The sequence below is a fragment of the Natrix helvetica genome (genome assembly GCF_964273705.1).
Source record: "Natrix helvetica genome assembly, chromosome: 4".
NCBI lineage: Eukaryota > Metazoa > Chordata > Lepidosauria > Squamata > Natricidae > Natrix > Natrix helvetica.
Genome location: NC_138550.1, coordinates 61,356,764 through 61,379,154, shown reverse-complemented (window position 1 = coordinate 61,379,154; position 22,391 = coordinate 61,356,764). Strand labels below are relative to the sequence as shown.

The window sequence follows — 22,391 nt, the reverse complement described above, 5'->3', positions numbered from 1 at the left end:
TGCTTCTTGTTTCTTGGTTTGCCCAGCCAAGGAGGATGCTTCATCTTTGATGTTTTGGGTCTAACAAGCAAATCAAAAAATGTGTATGGTCTAAATTTACTTTCTTAATGACACTTGACAGAATTATAATGGTACAATCTGGTTTTCATCTTTTTGCCCTTGTCTAAATAGAATTATTTGTGAGATACATATTCAGGATATAAAATTTTAATTCCATTTATTTAGGCAATTCAGCATGGAGTCAGTTTATCAGATGCTTTAGGGGACATTGTGATGCCATATCAAGGACTAGGATTGTCACAGCAAAATAATTAATAGGATTAATAAGATGATTTATCAATATGACTTCTTTGTCCTTGGTCAAGATTTTTGGAAATCTTCAAATTATTTGGAAGTTTCTTCTTTGTCCATGAGCTATGGGTGCATTACCAAAGAAGTTATATTGCTTCCCTAATTGGTGATTTAATTAGAGACAAGTATCAAACAAAGTTAGATGGTTTAGAGGGAAAAGATTAATCAGTATTTAGCCAGATAGGACCACATCAGTAAAAGCCCAGTATATCACAAATCACTAGTGTCAACTTGTAAAGTATTTCCATGCCTATTATCAAGTTGACATTGGAGGAGAAGGGCGGGGAGAATTCCACGCATACCTTCAACTAGGGTCAGATCTCAGATTTCTACTGCAAGTGTGTGTGGCGCAAAATTTTACAACCTGCTGCAACACTTCATTGGTGGATATGATTTATGACACAGATTGAAGGAAGGGGAGACACAGGGGTAAAATTCAGCCATCATTAAATGGAAATCAGATCTGTCTCCACAGCAGGCAATGCCAAAATGTTGCTCCTAATAAATGACTGGATTTATTTTGAACTTTGTCTCGAGGCTCATAAATTAATTAGGGCATCTTTTGGAAACCTCACAACCAGCCCTTTAAAGATATAAATGTTGAACAGCTTTCCTGTTGGGCAACAGACCACAAAGATCTGAAAGCTGTGTAGAAATTTTGCAAAGCTTGCCCACCTCCAACTGCTTCTGTACTTAGAAAACTTCTGAGAGAAAGAAATTTGAGAGAAAACATCTTCTCTAGAAGGTTGCCTCGAGTTCTATGCAGATGACATTTTTCAAATACTTGGAAATTGTACTGTAGAACAGTTATTGCTGGAAGTGTATGACACATCCATATTTTATTATTGTTCCTCTGGTCACTGTGATTGGAACCAAAACAGTTTGGAAAGCTGTATCCACACAATACTGGAACTTGCAAAATTAATGCAAAACCACTGTCCCTACAATAGAAATATTGTTGTTTCAGTATCAGGAATATAATCCTGTAGGATGCATAGAATAGTCCCTTGGTTAAGCACATTAATTTTGCTTGCAACAGGATGTCAGAATTGTTTATTCATCTCTCATAATATGCTTCTTTGAGGGAGACATTTTTCCCAGTCTTTAAAATGAAGTAGAATTAATATAATCATAATTTCAGGCCTGCAGCCATATTTTCTTGTGGCTCTTAGGCCTGCCACACTTTTCTATTGTTCTACTATGCATTTTCTATTGTGGAAAAATGGGAGGGGGTTGTACAGAGTTAGATGGTATGTAGCCATAACAAAATTATTTCTAGAAAGCCAAGGCCATCCTTTGTCTCTGCACCTCTGCACCTGACCAGAACTGGATGGGTGGAAGCTGCCAGCATTACAGTGGAAGATTGGACCATGTGATGGACTTGTGGGTATGGGGGAAAGATCTTGAACTTACAACTGGGTGGGAAAGTCGGGAAGCCTTCAAATTTGGGTTTCCCCAGATGTGCCAACATGGCTCGCTTAATAAATTGGAACTTTGAGTAATACTTTGCCTTGGACTCTGATTTACTTTTGGATGATATTTGGAACCTGGACATTAACCCGAATCTCAATTAAAATACTTCATCAGCTACCCCAAATTTTGGGGCACTGTCCAGGGTCCTGAGCCCCAGCTCCATCCTGAACCCAGGCGGCATAAAGACTCATGGAAGATGGAGGAAGAGAAGAAGTCCACGGAGGAAGCAGTAGATGATGGAACGCCAATTTTTGTTGAGACCATCTACTCACCTTCCCAGTCATGGTGGAAGTTGAGGAGGCCACCAAGAGGGAATGCCAGCTGGGAGCCAAGCTCAAAGAGCCAACTTCTGGGTGAACCTCGCAACCGGACCTGACCCTGAAGGATGAAGCCACGGGGTTCACCTTCCTTAAGGAGATGCTGTTGGAACCCTAGATGGATGTGAATCAGCCTCGACCTACGAGTGGAGGAGACCAGCATAGGTGCCACTCGAGCACTCTGAAGATTGGGCACTCCTGACGCCTTCACTCAATCAGTCACTGGCCAGCCTTCCAGATCAATTTGGACAGCTAACCATAAGTGGTCCGACCTTTTGCTTTGGTGCTGAGTTTCCCAGGTGAACTTTGGTACAACCAACATTCATCTTCCTGGGTGGAGACCCTGTAGCGCCCTGGAGTGGAGATTCAGGCTCCATCCATACAGTGAACAGCAGGTCGGCCCATAAACTCACCACTGGAATGAGGCCAATGGCAAGCCCCTATTATCCAATGGGACAGAGGATCCAACAACAGGAATTGGGGGGGGGGACCATCTAGCCAGCTGGTGACCAGCCCACAAGGAAAGTTTTGGGGAGTTTCAAACCCCAGCCAGCCACCATCGAGTGGATTGCCACCAGCAAGTCAATTCTCACTGGGGTGGGCTTTCTATCCAAACCAAGGATGAGTGCAGTGTCAGTGGACACCAGCCCCCTTTCTGCAGGTGGCACTGATGCAGGCATCTGGACTACTTATTCCTCAAGCTGCAATTCCCCAACAGGCCTCTGCTCTGCAGCTGCAGCCAGGATTAGCGCCGCAAGGGGGGGTGCAACCCCAACCGCCAGTCCAACAGCCCATGCAAATTCAGGCATCAACCCCACCAGTTCCTGCGCCTCCCATTTTTGGGTAACATTTGATGGGACTCCTAAAAAACTAGCCTACTTCCTAAATCATGTCTGGACACACATCAACCAATATGATGATTGATACCCTTCCGACTGAAAATTGGTGTTGGCCATAACTGAAGGGATGAATGAGGGGGAGGTGTCCAAATGGGTAGCAGAACTCCATGATGAAGCGGCCCCTGAATTAGAAGACACTGGCGGATTTGTTCAACTGATGCGAATCTGATTCAGCAGTGTGGCTCCACATGTGGAGGGAGAGGCACAGATCCACGGGTTGAAGCAATCTGGCTGTCCTGTGAAAGAGTTGGTCTGGGAGTTTAAAAGACTGGCTGGTAAATTGAGAGACTGGCCAGAGAGATTTCTCGTGCACATGTTCAAGAATGCCCTAGACCATGACCTGTGTAGAACAGCAGCATTCAAGGGGTGCAGAGCACATCCAGGATTGGTACAATACTGCAGTCACTCTGGACCTTGAGCTCCAAACCCACTGAAAGCCTACTGCCAAAAAGCCTACCAGAAGGCCCCTGGGTCACCGAACCCAGCGGAAGCAAGCCAGGCCACCTACTAAAAAAAAAAAAAACTAGAATAATAAAATGCTACCAGTGTGGTCAAACTGTGCACAGGGCATCAGAATGCTTGGCCCCAGCTCCCATCCCATAAGTTCGCACACTAGCCACCAGTGGGAAGAAGAGGGGCCCATGAAAGCAACCTGAAAAGGTCATCTAGCCTACCAACCTGACAAAGCCTCTCCCCAACTGGAAAAGATGGAAAAGCCACCAGATGGGGAAACCCCTCCAAATTCTGAGGAGGAGGAGAGCAGCAAAGATGATCTGATGGTAAGTGCAGCCATCTGCCCCTTTGCCATCAAAGCCAAACTTACAGTGCCCAAAATGGGAGAAGGGGGGGTAGAGGCAATCATTGACACGGGCTGCACTCGGTGCTTAATTAACATGTCCATTGTGGAGCAATTAGGCATACGCACCAGGTCATTAGCCCATCCCATCCATTTTGAGCAAGTTGATGGGACGCTAATCGGAGGGAACCCAGCCAAGCTAATTACCGAGTTAGTGAGATTGCAAATAGGGTGGCATTATGAACTCCTCCAATTCACTGTTGCACCAAAGATGAATGAATCAATCATCCTGGGTCTTGCATGGCTAGACAAATGGGCACCCAGCATAAAGTGGGAGGATGGATACCAAAAATTGACTATAGGTCTTGGCCCGTTACCCCTGTGAAGCCAGTAGGCCATTCAGGACAATCGAGCCTCCCAAAGCAGACAATTCAGAACAGGCCGCCCCAGCAGCAGAGACTAAACTCTCCGGTCTCCAGCAAATACCAAAAGAATATTGGAATCTGGAAGGGGTTTTTAGTGAAGAGGATTGTAACTATCTTCTCCCTCATCGACCTATCAACTGCGTGACTGAATTTGTGCACGGGGTCAAACTACCAAAGCCTAAGATGTATTCGATGACCCCTAAGGAAATGACAGAATTAAGAAAATACATTGATACCAACTTGGAACGGGGCTTCATCGAACCAGCTAAATCCAAAGTAGCCACCCCTGTCCTCTTCAAAGAGAAGAAAGATGGGGGAAGGGGGAAGACTGTGCATTGACTTCCAGGGCATCAATGGGGTTTGTGTAGAGAACACCTACCCCCTACCCCTCATGAAGGATATGTTGAACCACTTGGCCAAGAGGAAGATATTCACCAAATTGGATTTAAGAGGGGCCTATTATCGCATATGCATCCATGAGGGGGATGAGTGGAAGACTGCCTTCAATTGCCCACTTGGTAGTTTCCAATTCAAAGTCATGCCATTTGGATTACAAGGGCCCCCTGCGATCTTCATGCAGTTCATTAACGAGGTGCTCCATGAGACCTTTACAAGGGGGTGCTCTTTTACCTTGATGACATCCTCATCTTTTCTGAGACCCTAGAAGAACACATAAGACTACAGCAACAAGTCCTGGAGAAACTTCTGGCTGCCAAACTCTACACGAAGCTATCAAAGAGTGAATTCCATAAGACCTCTCTAGACTACCTTGGGTATCATATTTCTAACGAGGAAATACGATGGACCCAGGTAAAGTAAAAGCGGTTCTGGACTGGCAAACCCCCACACACCCACAAGCAGCTACAAAGTTTTCTGGGATTTGCGAACTTTTACAGACAATTCATCCTGGCCTTTGCAGAAGTGGCATTGTCCCTAACTGAACTACTAAAAATGGGCCCATCAACAAGTAAGCCAAAGCCAAATCAGCCAATCGGGTGGATCATGGACTGCCAAAAAGCATTTGAGAAACTGAAGTGGCTCTTTGTCCAGGAGCCCATTTTACAACACCCAGATCCAGAACAGCAATTCATCAACTAGACAGATGCCAGTGACGTAGCAGTAGCAGCAGTGCTGCTGCAAAGAGATCAAAAAGGACAACTTCTGCCCTGCACCTATGTCTCCAAAAAACTCACCAGCACCAAGAGAAGATGGGTCATCCAGGAGAAAGAAGCTTATGCAGTCCGTTGGGCTCTACTCACATGGAGACACTTTCTAGATGGGGGAAAGTGCCATTAGAGGTATGGACTAACCATAAAAACCTCAAAGCTCTAAAGTCCCCCAGGAAACTGTCTCTGAAGCAAGTCCAATGCATGCAATACTTCAGAAGATTTAAATTCAAACTGAAACACATCTCAGCAGGGAAGAACTTGCTGGCAGATTCCTTATCCAGAAAACCGCAGTTTGACAGTCGGAGGGAGGAAGTGGTTCACACCATAATTCTTCCCAACCAAATGGCAGCACAAATCACCACCCATGGCCAGACCAGATGGCCGTCTAATCCCAGCCAGGACAAATTGACCACCACATTGAAAGCAATGTTACCAACTGAACCCTGACTCACCTACAACAAAGTTGTCTTAACAAAGGAAGTCGATCAGAAGTTCTCCAGCTGAACAGACGTGGAGGGTGTGAGCTCTGAAAAGCCTCACATGAATCCTGTCTGAAAGACCAATTCCAAGATCCTTTTTGGATCAGAACCCCCCTGGAGGGGGGGTGAAGAAGGGGCAGCATCTTATCAGACCCAGAGGGAGGCAACAATCGCTCGTAGATCGGAGATTTGCTCTCTGAATAGGAGTAGGGGTGGCAGCATGGCAACATGGCTGCACAAGAAGCTGGCTTCCAGCCATAGCAACTGAGCAGAAGTGTACAGGGATGACATGAAAGACTGGTAAGAAGATCTAATTAACCTCTAGTCATAAATCAAAACTTGGAAAAGGCAAAGAATCTTGAGAGTATAAATAATATTAATGGACAGATCTGGATTTTGGCAAAAAGAAAAAAAGAAAGGGAAAAATGGAGGGTTCAATCACTAGCCCAAAAAAGCCATTTGCTCGAAACAATTTGGACAGAAAAGGAGAAAGTAGAGAAATGACAAACCCACTCAAATACAAACTCTAAATTTGGTTTGGATTTGAAATAGAAACCAAACATACCAAGGAGAGTTGCTTCATCCAAATTTCTTCTAACTAATATATCTTAAGCAACTCCAATTAATGAGAGGTGGAATGTAACAAGGGAAAAAATCAAGAAAAAAGCACTATTTTCTCACTGATAATTAATAACCTAATCTTGCCTGTGAGGGGAAGATTTAATTAACCAACTGCCATAAATCAGAACTTGGAAAAGAAGGAGGCAAAGAGAAACATACCTGAGTTTGGCTCTATGCAAGTTTGTTCCAATTGATATATTCTGTGCAACTATAACCAACGAGAGGTGGAAGGTAACAAGGGAAAACTAATAATAAAATCAAGAACTGGGAAAATATGAAGAGTTTTTTTCTTTGCAAAAAATCAAGATGGCTCCCGCTTCTCTTCCACTTCACATTAGCTGAATTAACTAAATTTAAGGTGGACCAGAACTTTAAAATAAGAACTGTATAACTAACCATAATTTTGGAACTGGAAGAAGAAAAGGAAGAAAAAAAAGACTAAGATGGTTCCCTCCTCTCTTCTTCTCTACATCAGTTGAACTAGCTAAATTTAAGGTGGACCAGAACTCTGAAATAAGAACTGTATAATTCACTGTAATTTTGGAACTGGACATTATGGAAAGGTGGGAATTTGAAGAACTACATGAAATTATAAAAAATATGCATACATCATTAAAATCAAGTCTAAATAGAATTCTGAACTCAGAGAAGCAGGAACTGAAGGAAGAAGCGAAGGAAGAAGGGAGAGGGATAAGGAAGGGGTAGAAACAGTGGGAAATAAAAAGCAGACAAAAAGCTTCATTGGGTTCAACAGTGGTATAGGAAAATTGAAAATGGGGGATGTGTCTCAACAAAAGGAAATAAAAAGCAGACAAAAGATCTTACAGAGTTTGACAGTGGCATAGGGAAAACTGTAGAAGGAGGTTACACCCCAACAAAGGGAAATATAAAAGATTTCTTTGGGTTTGACAGTGGTTGGGAAAAATTGAAGAGGGTGGACATGTCAAAACAAAGAAAAGGGAGAAGACAGTAATAGAGAAGTGGAACAAAAGAGTAGGAAAAAATCAGACAATTAGAAATTGTTATATGGGGAAATATAAAGCTGAGATATGTGGTTTACTCCTAAAGGAGATATGTGGCAACTCCTTGAGTTGCCAATGGTTTGAATTTGATAATGGAAAGATAATTAAATAAAGGTTAAAATATATGGAATATGGATAAATATGTTATGTGGAGATTGTAAAGCAGCGGTTTGTGATGCACTTTTATACATGATAATTAAACTGAGTTGCTAATTGATTGAATATGACAATGGAAGGACAATTAAGCATGGGTTAAAATATATGAAACATAGACATATATAATAATAATAATAATACTTTATTTACAGTCACAGACCAAAACACGACCACTACAAAAGAGACACAGCAGCCAGTCACCAAAAGCCCAACTAAGAGAGGTTACAGCTCTCTCCTCTAATGGTCACAGCTCTCAAGAAAAACCTGGGAACCTAAGAGGTGATGTACAAGGAGACATCCCCAAGGCAATGCACAAACAAATCACAGCCATCAAGTCTAGAAGGGACGATTTCAGGAAGAGACAGTAACCTAGATCTGTCCATGCTATACATAGGGCAAAATAGAAGGACATACTCCGCTGTCCCAACCTCGGCTCTGTCACAAGGGCACAGCCGCTCATTAATCGGGAGCCTCTTGAAACAACCATCCAGAAGTGCTGAGGGCAAGACATTGAAGCGAGCTAGGGAAAAAGCTCTTCTACACTTGGGAATGGTTAGGGTATAAAAATAGGAAGCCATCCTCAATCCGTAGTTATTAACTTGGTTGAGAGTCAGGGGGGAGCAAGTTTTATTCGCTCTGGCTTGTAGATATTGTAAATCAATGTCCACAAGCCATTGGACTATCCTAAATTGGGCATCCTTATGGGGCGATAGTCAGCTGGGTTGTTTCTATTTCCTCGTTTAAAAACTGGCACAATAATTGCTAAGCTCCAGGAGGAAGGTACTCTGCCAGAGGAATTAATATATGTAAAGAGTCTTGCCAAAAGAGGAATCCACCATTCAGGGTTGGATTTTAGCAGATCAGGGGGAATAGCATCAGGGCCAGGAGCTTTGCCTGACTTAAGTTCGGAGATAAACTCGGTGATCTCAGCATAGGTCACAAGTTGCCAGTCAGGAGCTACAGGAGACAGCTGTGGGTCAGGCACGGTTGAGCTTGCTGACGCCTGGTTAATTGCCAAGAAATGGTTTTCCCAGTCTTTGTTAGAGATGCAGCATAGAGGGAGTTCCCGATGGCCCGGCAAAGAGCTGGCAGCAATTTGCCAAAATAATTTGCCAATAATATTCTGCTGGATAGAGAGGAGAAGTAAATCCCACTTCTCTCTCTCTTTAGCTTTCTTTTTCTTAGCAATTAATCCTTTGTACTCCCGCTTCAGGTGGTAGTAGTCCTCTGGTAGGTGTTTGTCCCCTCGGTTGCGGTAGAGCAGGTAAACCCGTTTAATCTGGTTCCTAAGCATCAAGCAATCTTTGTCAAACCAAACATGGACATATATAGAACTTCTAAGATGATGAACAAAGTGAGATATGTATTGCTTGTAATTCTATATAGTAGATTAAGGGAATTGTAATGAACATTGTGTCAACACCTAAGGCATTTCCATGACTACTATCACCTTGAGAAGGGGAGGGAAATGCCATGCATACTTTAGGACAGAGTAAAAGTCTCATATTTCTGTACTGGGATGTGAATGCACATGTCCAGAACCCTGCCATAACGTCCTGTTGGAGATTGTGATTGATGACCTCAGCCAGAGGGGAGGGACATCTGATCTTGTTGAAGGGAAGAGATGCAGACTGGAGCCCATCCCAATGGAAGGAGAAGGAGCCAAGAACGGCAACCAGTGCCTCTCCCACGCAGCAGGCAGGCTACCAAGAGCAGGCCACCCCCTCCCTCTCTCCAAACTAGGGGTGAAAGAGATAACCAGCCATATCAGGTGCAAGCAAACCAAGGCCAACAGGAGGCTGGGGGATTAGGGCTGGATGACCCACCCCAATTCAGGGGAAAGTTTGACGGACACTCATACCAGCTAGCCTTATTCCTTGATTCAGCTGATATCCACTAAGAACGCTATAGGTACCTCTGCCCATCCTCCAGAGCCATGGTGAATGCCATCGCAGAGGGTCTAGAGCAGTGGTTCTCAATTTTCTGTCATGCCCCCCCTAGGAAGAAGAAAACATTTCGCGCCCCCCCCCCACGCGACTGTAAATAGTATCATTTGTCTATAAAATTGTTATAAGTACACCTCTGCATAACACTGTATCCTTATTAACGTATAAGAGACGTTAATTGTAGGGTCCTATCAACAGGATCAAACAAAAATACAGTCCAAATGTTTCCTATAAATAGGACATGTTATGAACTTTTCTTTTTAAACTTGTATTGTCTCTTTATTTATCCTAAATAGACACGACAGAGTAAAGAAACAAAAGGAGAAAAATATTTTAAACTGCAGAGATAGGCCTGAGTAGTAAACCAGGCGCTTGGTCAAAAGATCCATTGGAGGAGATTGCATCTTTCTGGACCCAAAGAGTCACATGGATATGAATGCAAATCCAGACATGCTGCTGTGTCTCCACACCTCCTTTTATGACACAGCACAGAAACATACAGATGTTTTTCAGTCTCTATAAGGTACACACCACTGTGGCCAAAGAATAAGGAACAAGAGTGACTGACTTACATTCATTCTGCCACACACTCCAAGAGTCAGGAGACAAATAATAGCAATAGGGTAATAAAAAATATTGCACTTAAATTTGAAAGGAAACTCAATAGGGAGACATTCTCACAGACACGGTATCCCACTAGAAGGCTTCAATAAACTTAGCAAGGAAAACACCCACCAGAGATTTTCAAAAGACTTGATAGCAAAAGCTTTTGCTCCCGCTTCCCCTCGCCCGCCGCGGCCAGTTGCAGGGCGCGGATCCCTCTCGGAGAAGGCGGAGCAGCAGCTCCTCCCTCAGCCAGGAGCCAGCGGGGGCTGGTCGGACAGGCAACCTTGGCGGGAAACTCCAGTCCGCTGCCTTCGCCGCCACCGTTGCCGCCTTCGCCGCCGCCGTTGCCGCCTTCGCCGCCGCCGTTGCCGCTTTCGCCGCCAGTTAGCTCAGAGGAGACACGAGCGAGGCCACAAAGACCTCTTTGTGCACCGGCGGCCGCAGCCCCCTCGTTTGCACCCAGGTGGAAAGGGAGCCTTCGCGCCCCCCTTTATGGAGCCTTGCGCCCCCCCTGGAGGGCGCGCCCCACTATTTGAGAACCGCTGGTCTAGAGGGAGAAGCAAGGGAATGGCTAGCAGCCCTCCACAAGAGGAGAGCCCCCCAACTGCAAGACATAGATGACTTCCTGCAACTGCTAGAGGCCAGGCTTGAGGAGGTAGAGAAGGAGGACCCATATGCAGAAGAGGAACTCAGCAACCTAAAGCAGAGGGGCCGCCGCATTAAAGAGCACATCCATGAATTTAGGAGAGTCATAGGAAGGCTACCCCCTTTACCAGAGCGGCTGCTGGTGCATTTTTTCAGAACAAGCCTGGACAAGCAATTGCCCAGGTAACTGCATACTGTGACATCCCAAATCAACTATCTGAGTGGTTCCGAGTAGCAACAAAAGTCAACAGCGGGCTGCGCACCAACGACATGACAAAGCAACCGAACACACAAGAGAGAGGTCAACCCCACCTGAAACCATCCAGCCGGCAGGGAACCATAGCACCACAGCAGGCTCTGAGACCAGGCCTCCCTCGAAGTCTGCTGAAATGCTACAGATGTGGGGGGATGGGCCACATGGCAACTACATGCCCAGCCCCAAAACCAAGGCCAGAACAAGGGTCCAAACGGACCACCAACACGTCCGGGAAAGCCCTCCAGGCTGCAAAGGCCCCTTTCCCCTCAGGTGAAAGTGATGGAACCCCAGGCAGCGACAACCAGTCGCCTGAATCATATGACAGCAAGGACGAGGGAGAAAATGACCCAATGGTGAATGAATCAATTCACCCTTTCCTTTTTCCAATATGCCTCACAGCCCCAAAAACAGGAAACCAGGGGGATTTTGAGGCCCTAATAGACTCAGGCTGCACAAGGTGCTTGATCAACCTAACCACAGTCCTGAAAATGGGGATCAGAGCAAAAAGACTGGCCCACCCAATCCGGTTCGAGCAGGTCGACAGGTCCCTAATGGGAGGAGCCTATGCCACCCACCTAACTGAACCAGTGAGGCTAGAACTAGCGGATCACTGGGAAGTAATTTGATTCATAATAGTCCCCAAAATGACAGATGCAGTCATACTGGGACTTTCCTGGCTAGACAAGTGGGGACCGACCATCTGGTGGCAAGGGGGTACCCAAAGACTTAGGATATCAAGGGGCCTCCAACCCCTCACACACCAGCAAGCAGAAACACCACCCACGCTGGAAACCCCCAAGAAAGCCCACGAGAACAACTGGCAACCACATCCGACAAAACCCCAGAGGTCAAACTGATTCCAATAGAATATCAGGACTCACAGAACTTTTCAGCGAGGCCGAGTGTGATGTCCTGCCTCCCCACCAGGAGACAGACTGTGCCATCGAAATCATCCCCAGGGCAAAACTACCCAAGCCCAAACTGTATGCCATGACACCCCGGGAAATGCAAGAGATGCGCAAATACATAGACAAAAACCTAGCGAGGGGGTTCATTGAGCCAGCCAAGCCACGGGTCGTGGCACCAGTCCTCTTTAAAGAAAAAAAAGATGGAACCATGAGATTGTGTGTGGACTTTCGAGGGATAAATGGGGTGTGCGTACACAACCTATACCCCCTCCCCCTCAGGAAGGATAAACTATCTCATCTGGCCAAGGGAAAAGTCTTCACTAAACTAGACCTCAGAGAAGCATACTACCGAGTACGTATCAGAGAGGGAGATGAGTGGGAAACAGCATTCAACTGCCCCCTAGGGAGCTTTCAATTCTAAGTGATGCCTTTTGGACTGCAGGAGGCCCCAGCGGTATTCATGCAGTTAATAAACGAGGTGTTGCACGAGCACCTCTACAAGGGGGTCCTCGTCTACCTAGATGATATCCTTATCTACACAGAGACCATGGACGACCACGTACCCCTGGTCCGCTGAGTCCTGGAGAAACTTCTGGTAGCCAACCTGTACGTCAAGGTATCAAAATGCGAATTCCATCATGCACGGATAGACTACCTGGGTTACTGAGTGTCAAATGAGGGAATAGAAATGGACCCAGCGAAAGTGCAAGCTGTCCTAAGCTGGCATCCCCCTCGCACCCGCAGACAGCTACACAGCTTCCTAGGGTTCGCGAACTTCTACGGGCAATTCATTCCCTTCTTTGTGAAGATTGCCAAACACCTGACAGACCTCCTGAAGACAGGGAGCCCAGGAACGAAACGTCATCTGGGACAACCCCTACCATGGGCTGCCAAGAGGCATTCGAGACACTAAAAGAAATGTTTGCAAAGGAGCCAGTGCTGAAGCATCATGACCCCGAGCAACCTTTTGTGATCAAGGCAGACTCCAGAGATGTGGCAGTGGGAGCGGTGCTACTCCACCAAGGAAGCTTACAACCCTGCGCCTACACCTCCTGCAAGCTCACAGACACAGAGAGACAATGGGCCGCATGGGAAAAGGAGGCTTTCGCAATGAGATGGGCACTGCTAACCTGGAGACACCAGTTGGAAGGGAGCCAGAAACCGTTCAAAGTCTGGACCGACCACAAAAATCTGGAGGCGCTTAGGACCCCACAGAAACTATCACCCAAACACGTCTGATGGGCTCAATACTTCAACCGTTTTGATTTTGTCTTAAAGCACATTCCAGGCAGGAGGAACTTTCTAGCTGACGCCCTCTCCCACATGCCTCAGTACAAATGCGAACGGGAGCATGTAGTGGATGCCATCATTCCCTCTACCCAAACAGCTGCCGCCCAAGTGACCACCAGACAGCAATGCCGTGACCGGCAAGACCAACTTGCAAGCAACCTAACCATGAGGCTCAAAACTGAACTGCTAGCAAACCAACCAACACATCTTGACAAAGAGAGATGACCTTGCATGGAAGGGGACAAAACTCTACATCCCAGAATCCCTACGCACCCTAGTTCTCCAGAGGAGTCATGATGCCAAACCAGCATGCCACTTTGGGTTCCTAAAGACTTTACAATTCTGGTGGCCTGACATGAAGAAAGATGTAGATAGTTACGTGAAAAGTTGTACCATTTGCGCCACAATGAAGAGACGACCAGGAAAACCCCCTGGACTACTGCAAACAGTAGCAGAGCCAATGAGGCTGTGGGAGGAGATCGCAATGGACTTTATAGTAGAGTTGCCAAAAAGTGGGGGAAACACAGTGATTTGGACTGTAATAGACCTGTTCTCCAAACAGGCACACTTCATACTCTGTAGCGGACTACCCTCAGCTCACAAGCTGACTAAACTGTTCGTGAAGCATATCTACCGACTGCATGGAGTACCTCAAAGAATTATCTCAGACTGAGGGGTCCAGTTCACGGCTAAGTTCTGGAGGAAGTTCCTGCGGTCCATTGGATCATCTCAGGGTCTTAGTTCAGGTTTTCATCTGAGCATCAATGGGGCAGCAGAGAGACTGAATGCCATGGTAGAGCAGTACCTGAGGTGTTACGTGAACTATCAGCAGTCCAATTGGGCAGACCTTTTATCTTTTGCTGAGGTTGCGTACAATAATGCTGTCCACAGTAGCACAGGACTCACACCATTCAAAATAGTGAGTGGTATGGACTTCGTCCCAATGCCTGAGTATCCAAGGGGTCCCCCATCCTCAGTCAGCTTGGCTGACTGGATGTCAATGCTGAAAGCGACCTGGGAAAATGTCAAAAAGGCACTGGCTAAAGCGGCACAAAGCTATAAGAAACAGGCAGACAAACACCGGTCTCTGCAACGGCCATTCCGGGTGGGAGAGAAGGTTTACCTCTCCACAAAATATTTGAGATTAAAACTGTCTAGCAAGAAACTGGGGCCAAAGTTTATGGGACCATTCCCTATAGTAAAGATCATCAACCTAGTCACAGTGCAATTGAAACTGCCTCGATTGTTGGGGAAGATACACCCAGCATTCCATAGCAGCCTCTTAAAACCCGTGATTGGATCAACTCTGAGACCATGACCCCGGGAGCCCCTGGGCCCTATGGTCATAGGGGGCCAAACCCATTATGAAGTTCAGTGTATCCTTGATTCAAAGTGGCACAGGAGACAACTCCAATACTTAATCAAGTGAAGGGTTACCCCTTATCAGAGGCGTCTTGGGTGAAAAGTAGAAATATCCAGGCTGATCACCTTATAGCAAAATTCCATGCAGAAAATTCAAGCAAGCCTGGGTGAGGGACACATCCCTAAGTTATACACCTGTACTCAAATTGCTTTGTTTTATACAGGTCGCTTTCAGGAATTGAGGGGAGCCGGATGTCGACGCCTAAGGTATTTCCATGACTACTATTACCTTGAGAAGGGGAGGGAAATGCCATGCATACTTTTGGCCAGAGTAAAAGTCTCATATTTCTGTACTGGGATGTGAATGCGCATGTCCAGAACCCTGTCATAACGTCCTGTTGGAAAATGTGATTGATGACCTCAGCCAGAGGGGAGAGGGCACAGGGGTAAAGGTCAGATGCCATTAAGTGTGATTTAGTTTCAGCTACACAGAAGTCCATGCCAAGATGTTAGTCCTAATAAATGAATGGGTTTTTTTTTTAATTTCGTCTCGGGGCTCATAAATTAATTAGGGCAACTCTTGGAACCTTCATACATTGAACAGTAAAGATTGTTATTTAAAGACAATAAAGGGTAACTCAAGCCAAGATATGGAAAAATGGAGAGGGAACATGAAATATACTTACAATGGAAAATTATTGAGATTTGAAGACAGAATCACACATTTGGGGCATGTAAGGATGCATAATTACATAAATATAATGATGAGAATAGCTGGGAATTGTAACCAGGTCTACATCTTGGCCAAAAATAGGCTGGGGGGCGTGGGAGTTAAAAACACAATTACTGTATATGTATACTTTTTTTCTCTCTTTTTAAAAAAGGAGGAAGATATATGTTGAAATTAAATATGTATATTGAAAAGGAATTATAAATACCATCAACATAAAATGGAGCTTGCTCAGAAGCTGAAATACACCAAGTAAATGAGATGAAGAGTGTGAAGTAGAGGAGAGAGGTAAGGGAAGAAAAGAGGGATAGGAGAGAGGAAGGAGGGGGAAGTGGAGGAGAGAAAGAAGGAGTGGAAAGGGGCGAGAGCAGAAGGAGAGAGGAAGGGGAAGTAGAGAAGAGAAGGATGACAGAGGGAAGAAAGGAGGTAGGGAGGAGGAGGAGAGAGGGAGAAGAAAGTGATGGATAGGGTACAAATATGGTGCATGGAGAGAAGAAGAGCCAATAATTGTTTTGGGGAGTTGATGGTAAGACGAATTGATGTAAACATTTAATAATATAATACAGTGTTCACCTAAGATTAAAGTAGAAGTAGAAGACTACATGAAAAGTTGTGCCACTTGCACAGCCATGAAAATACAACCAGGCAAATTCCCTGGACTATTGCAACAGGTGGCCAGCCCCAGACGTCCATGGGAAGAGATCACAATGGACTTCATTGTAGAGCTCCCAGACAGCAGCAGGAATACAGTAATTTGGATAGTCATCGACTTATTTTCCAAGCAAGCCCACTTCATCACTTGCTCAGGATTATCATCAGTGAAGAAGCTACTATAGCAAAGATGTTTGTTAAACACATTTACTGCCTACACATTGTACCCAGCAGAATCATCTCTGACCACAGAGTCCAATTCACTGCCAAGTTCTGGAGGGAGTTCCATTGGATCCATGCAGGGACTCAGCTCAGCTTTCCATCTGACCATATATGGAGCAGTGGAACACGCGAACACAATGGTGGAACAATACATCCGTTGTCATGTAGATTACCTAGGACTTATTACTGTTCACAGAAGTGGCTTATAACAACGCTGTTCATAGCAGCACTGGATTAACTCCTTTTCAAGTTACCAGTGGCATGGAATTCATGCCAGAACTGGCCAGAGAACCTTCCTCCTCGATGTCCTTGACTGAATGGATGGATACTTTTAAAAAGGGATGGGACAGTATGCAAAAAGCTCTGGCAACTGCAGCAGAAGAGTACAAGAAACAAGCCAACAAACACCGCTAACTCCAACCCTCGTTTTGTGTGCGGGATAAAGTCTTTATTTCCACAAAATATATAAGATTGAAGATGCCTAGTAAAAAAATTAGGGCCAAAGTTTTTAGGTACTTCCCCAATAATAAAAATAATTAATCCAGTAACAGTTCAATTCAGTTTACCTAGAATTCTAGGGAAAATACACCCTATTTTCCATTGTAGCTACTGAAACCTGCGATTGTGTCCAGATTAAGACCACAGACCCAACCACCTACTTCTACTACAGGAATACAAGGAGAAACCCATTACAAAGTTAAAAAGATATTAGACTCTAGATCAGAGGTTCCCAATCTTTTTCGGTTTGCGGCTCCCATAACACTTCGGATTTTTTCTGCGGCTCCCTTAATAGGTACATCCAATTTTTTTTAATTTTTGACTTTTTAAGGATTTGGAAATCTACTTTTTAGTTCGTTAAGGTTAGGTTAATTGAAAAATAAATTAAACACGAGCTTTAAATTCACAATTTATTGAACATCGTTTAATGATTTAAAATTATTAATGGAATGGATGGGCATGTTGTTCGCTGCACAACTTCTCAAATCTTGGATCAGAAAAATAGCTTTTGAAAAGTAACTTAACCACCACACTAGCCCAGTGGTGGGCAACCTTTTTTTTCAACTGAGCCAAATCTCGCCAAAACCACGATTGAAATTTATTTGGAGAGCCGCTCTTGCTTAGCAACCAAAATTTTGGGCTCAATTGTGGTCATATGTTGTTTTTCTTTCTTTCTTTCATCTCTCTCTCCCACTTTCTTTCTTTTTTTCTTTTTCTTTCTCTCTCTCTCTCTGGCTCTTTGTCTCTCTCTCCCTCCCTCCCTCTCTGTCTCCCTCTGTCATTTTCTCTGGGTGTCTATCTGTCTCTCTCTCTCTCTCTGTATCTCTGTCTCTCTCTCCTCCTTCCCCCATCTCTGTCACTCTGTGTGTGTGCGTATGTGTCTCTCACTCATTCACTTAATCACTCACTCTGTGTGTCTCTCTCTCTCTGTCTGTCTATCTTTCTCTCCCTCCCGCCCCCTCTGTGTGTGTGTGTGTGTGTGTCTGTCTGTCTGTCTGTCTGTCAGTCTCTCTCTGATTCCCTCCCTCACTCCCTCTCTCTGTTCCTCTCTCTGTCTGTCTGTCTCACTCTCACACACACACACTGTGGTCACCACAGTGTGTGTGTGTGTGAGTGAGACAGACAGACAGAGAGAGGAACAGAGAGAGGGAGTGAGAGAGGGAATCAGAGAGAGACTGACAGAGACGAATCAGAGACGTACTTTTAGCTACCTGGCAGCGGCGTTTTGCCTTGGGGGGCTCCTCAGAACTTCCCAAGACTTCGGAGGGAAGTTTACAGCCCTCCCTGGGAACGCTTCGGAGGGAAGCTTCTGCAAAGGCGAGTGGCAACAAGTCTCCCAGGCTTTAATTTGCCGAGCTGTGCGCACACGCCTGTTTTCACACAGAGCAGCGGCGAGATTCTGCGTGGCGAGCGATGATTCCAGGGGCCATCTGGGAAGATGAGGAACGCGAGGGGGACCCTGCCCACCCCACTGATGCCCCCCGGAATCATCGCTCGCCGCCCAGAATCTTGCCGCTGCTCCACACCGTGGAAAACAGGCGCGCGCGTACAGCTCGGCAAATTTCAGCCTGGGAGACTTATCATGCCCGGGCTTTTACAGAAGCTTCCCTCCAAAGCCCGAGAGGAGGGAGGGAAGCGGGCGCCCGGCTTCGCGGCGCCCTTATGACAATAGCGCGGCTTCCCAGGGAGCCGCGGCGCACACTTTGGGAATCACTGCTCTAGATTATAAAGAGGTCATTTACAGTATTTAGTGCATTGGAAGGGATATCCTTTGTCTGAAGCTACATGGATGAAAAGTTTGAATGTAAAAGCTGATAAGTTAGTGAAACAATTCTATAAGAAGTTTCCAGATAAGCCAAAAGGTCTCCCTGAAGGGAGGGGTGGTTAGTCAGCAGATATTAAACTCCTGTCTTATTCTTTTACAGGACATGCTTCTTTTCTGAGAGGAGGCCACCTGTCAGGCCTGCAACCATATTTTCTTGTGGATCTTAGGCCTGCCACACTTTTCTATTATTCTACTATGCATTTCCTATTGTGGGGAAATGGGAGGGGGGATTGTATGGAATTAGATGGCATGTAGCCATAACAAAATTCTTTCTAAAAAACCAAGGTCATCCTTTCTCTCTGCACCTGACTGGTACTGGATGGATGGAAGATGCCAGCATGGCAGTGGAAGATTGGACCATGTGATGGTCTTGTGGGTGTGGGGGGCAAGATCTTGAACTTTCAACTGGGTGGGAAAGCCAGGAAGCCTTCAGATTTGGGTTTTCCCAGATGTGTCAACGTGGCTCTCTTAATAAATTGGACTTTGCCTTGGACTCTGATTTACTTTTGGATGCTATTTGGAACCTGGACACATACGTTCAAAGCCTACATAAAATTCTGAATATGCATGACATAGCAAATATATAATTCTGACTATGGTAGATCCCCAAATCATGTTGGATTTGGTCCAGTATTCAAAACTGTTGGAGTCATTTTGAATTATGATACTAATACTTTATGATAAAAATATCTATCTCCAAAGAATTTGTGGCTGCAGCTAAGTCCTGAAAGAATGGGGATTGAGTATTAATTTGAAATTCATTTGAAACATATTTCAGGTTTGCAAAACCAAATATGTAGAGGGCAAAGAAGATGACCTTGATGGAAATATACAGGAACCATACTAAGATTGTCTGGTGTCTCTCCCTCTCTCTCTCTCCCTCTCTCCCTCTCCCTCCCTCCCTTCCCTTCTGGGTTCTCAAGCATGACTTCCTTTATGTGACACTGGTAATCTTTAAATGTAGACTGAAAAGTGATGTCTCATTGGGTGGTCTCAGTAGGGAAAAAGAGTACTTTGGATGTGAAGCAAAAAAGGTCCTTTGGAAAGGGCAGGTATACCCCTGGTACCTCCTTATTCCAACATATAATTTCCTGGAATTGTGCTGCTGTTGGTACTTTGTGAACTTCCCTTCTTTAGGGAGATATTTACCAATCCTTTTCTGATTCAATTCAAAGAGTGTACCTCCTTAGATGTCATTTTTCCTACAAACAATAAGCACACCCGAGCAGTACAGGAAGAAGACACATGCCCTGGAAGAAACAACTCCATTTCTGAAAGCACAATGAGACCTTATTTTCTCATCCCACCTTCCAGTGACAAAATCAACTACCTTTGTTTCATGTAATATGTAGGAGTGTATGCTTGGGCAAGTGCAGGCATGGGCCTAGAATGTCTGGCTTAGCCACCTATCAAGTTGTCCAGGTAACAGGTTGCAAGCTCTGCACCTGTTTCTTGTCAGCTCAGCTATTTTTGTTGATAGCCTCAATGTGATAAAATGGCCCAAGGTGAAGCAGGAAGAAAAGACACTAAGCAAGCACTCCAACTAAGGCCGCAAGGGAATGGGAATGGTGGTAGGGAGCAGCCATGGCCAGCAACACCTGGAAGTAACCTACACAGTAGGCAAAAGGACACGGCTGCTCCTAGGTAATAAAAACAGAAAACAGTAAAGAGTACAGCCACACAAAACATCAAGTGAGCAGAAGCAGTGGAAAATGTGTAATGTACTCATTGGTGACTAAAGGAGCAGTGTGTAGTTGGTCCAAGCCAGCTTTTTCTTGTTTAGATTGACCTTATTGGCAGCATTGGTGCTAGCTGGAGTACTAGTTTTGCCTCTTAAACACAGATCTAAGTCTCTTTTAAAAGAGCATTAGTAGACTGCTAAACTGATGTCTAAAATGGGCCTGCTTAAGATCAGACAAGAATACCTTTTCCACCTGAGCCAGCGAGCAGCATATTGGGGGGGGGGGGGTGAGGGGATTGCCTCTATAATGACTGACTGGGAGAGAGCCCCTGCTGTGGCAGAGATTCCTGATATCAAGCTGTTTGGAAATGATGTTCAAATCAGTGATATCGCCCTGCAGGATTACATTGCTGTGAAGGAGAAATATGTTAAGTATTTTCCCCACAGGGCTGGCCACTATGCTGCTAAGCACTTCTGTAAGGCCAAGTGTCCAATTGTGGAGTGCTTCACCAACTCCATGATGATGCACGGGCAAAACAATGGCAAGAAGTTCATGACTGTGCATCATTAAGCTTTTCAGATTGTGCATCTGCTCACAGGAGAGAATTCCCTCCAAGTCCTGGTGAATGCCATCATCAACAGTGGCCCTCATGAAGACTCTATCCATATTCGTTGTGCTGGCACAGAGAGGAGACAGGCTGTTGATGTGTCACCACTGCGTCGTGTCAATCAGGCTATTTGGTTTCTTTGCCCCGGGGCACGTGAAGCTGACTTCCAAAAGATAAAGACCATAGCTGAGTGCCTAGCAGATGATCTGATAAAAGCAGCAGTTCCTGGAAATCAAATAAATCCTTATTTTCATACTGTTTTTAAAAAAAAGATCAGACAAGAAAGGAAAAGCAGGTAGGCAGATGCCTTTGCAGAAACCATCCAGGCTCTTGTTTTTCCTGTAGGGGCTCTGGAGGCTCTTTCCAGCAACCAGAGGAGCGGGGGCATGCCCACAGCAGTCTACTGTACCATAGAAACTGAGTAGATCTTAATCCCTGACCAGAAAACCTTATTTTGATAAAGCATGGCAAAAACTGTATTGGAAAAAAGAGGGAAGCCCTTACTTCAAAATAACTAAAAAGGAGCATTAGGCTACCTTCACTGTGAGGTGGGAATGAGATAGCAACAGCACGTAGACTTTTATACTGCTTCACAGTTTTACAGCCTTCTCTAAGCAGAGTCAGCATATTGCTCCCAACAATGAGATGAAGATAATATCAGAAAATAATTTAACAGCCACTTCTTCCTATTGACTGAATGGGAGTGGCTGGGGGGGTGTCATGTGACTGAGTGAGCATGACCAACTCTATGTCATTCATGTGGGCAATGCCTATATGACAGGCAGGAATCCAGGGGACTCCAGTGGGAGGGGGGCAGGAGGAAAAAAAGATCCAACCTGTGTGTGCGCGCACACACACACACACACACAAAGGTTAGATTGGATTTCTTCCCCCCCTCTCCCCCTCCCTCGCTGCTTTAGGCAGGCTCAAAAAGTCTGCCAAGCCCGGCATGCTACAGACACCCCTCGCTTGCCCCTTTGTGTGGCTTCCCTCCTCTGCAGCCTTGGTGCTCTCTCACATTCTCCCTCCCCAGGCCAGCTTGACGCAGATGGCAGCGCAGCTCATATTGCCCTTTCCAAGCCCGCTGTTGGTGAAGCTGGGTGCCAGTGAGGGCTGGCTTTTTGCCTAGCTTTGTCTGGCTATTGGGTGGAAAATGGACTGGGGCCTGAGGAGGAAGGCTGTGTCAAGCTAGACAGGGAAAGCTGCCTGTGAGAGGAAGAGAAGCCAGTGAGCTGGACCCAGACGCTTCCCAGATCCTCTCGTCCCAGAAGCAGCAACCTCGCATTTTCCCCTCTCTGTTGTCCCCCTTCTTCACATGGCATCACCCAGCAGTGGGAACGGAGAGGGAGAAGGAGTGGCATTCCTGAATGATGCCATTTCTGTATGGCACTCTCCCCTCAATGATAGTGGCCACCACTGCTCCTTCTCCCGTTTTTTCCCCTCTTCTCTGGTTGA

The 22,391-nt window shown here is 45.6% G+C and overlaps 1 pseudogene across 1 annotated transcript; it reads left to right on the top strand.

Moving 5' to 3' along the window:
• The first annotated feature begins 20,632 nt into the window (after window positions 1-20,632).
• Window positions 20,633-22,046, top strand: LOC309392168 (small ribosomal subunit protein uS7-like; annotated as a pseudogene). Its single transcript has 2 exons — window positions 20,633-21,231; window positions 21,857-22,046. The product of its transcript is annotated as a small ribosomal subunit protein uS7-like (transcript).
• Window positions 22,047-22,391: the final 345 nt, after the last annotated feature.